A 616-nucleotide genomic window follows, 5' to 3' on the forward strand; every position below is an offset into this window, starting at 1 on the left:
ACTTAATTCTGTTGCGATGTTGATTTTACACTTTCAATATGTTTGATGTGTGTAATTGCATGAATTAGAGTGATTTATTACTTTGTGTAATATGTTTACATGCATCAGTGGGTTAAGTTTTGTGGCGTACTCTATTTGCTCTGTAAGTGGTGTGAGAGTGTGGTAGTGAGAAGAAAGTTGGGCAGCCGTTTCTCTCCTTTATCGTTGTGAGCCTGTGTGGTTTGTGAGATTATGTGAGGCAGCCATGTTAGGGTTATATTCTTCCTCTTTGTGAGCCTCCTTTGTGAGTGTTGTGAAGTAACTGACTCTTTCTTCGATTCTCTTTGAGAGTGCCACCTTCACTATTTTCTTTGTGAATTTTTGGGAGCATTGGTGAGTGGATTAACCTTTGTGATCACCGAAAGGTGTTGTTTAGCCATTGTGAGTTTGAGATGCATTAGCAGTGAGTTGGATGTCTTTTGGTGAGGTGGAGTATAGATGCCTAGAGGTACATGGTGGTTTGTACCGAGGATGTAGAGTGTGACATTTGGATTACGAGTGGAGATGTGATCAAATGTCTAGGATCCTTTATCTGGAAAGAGACCCTGATCAGGTGGAGTGTGAGAGAGACACTTCT

The sequence above is a fragment of the Olea europaea genome, chromosome 7, assembly GCF_002742605.1.
Source record: "Olea europaea var. sylvestris chromosome 7, O_europaea_v1, whole genome shotgun sequence".
NCBI classification, from domain to species: Eukaryota; Viridiplantae; Streptophyta; class Magnoliopsida; order Lamiales; family Oleaceae; genus Olea; species Olea europaea.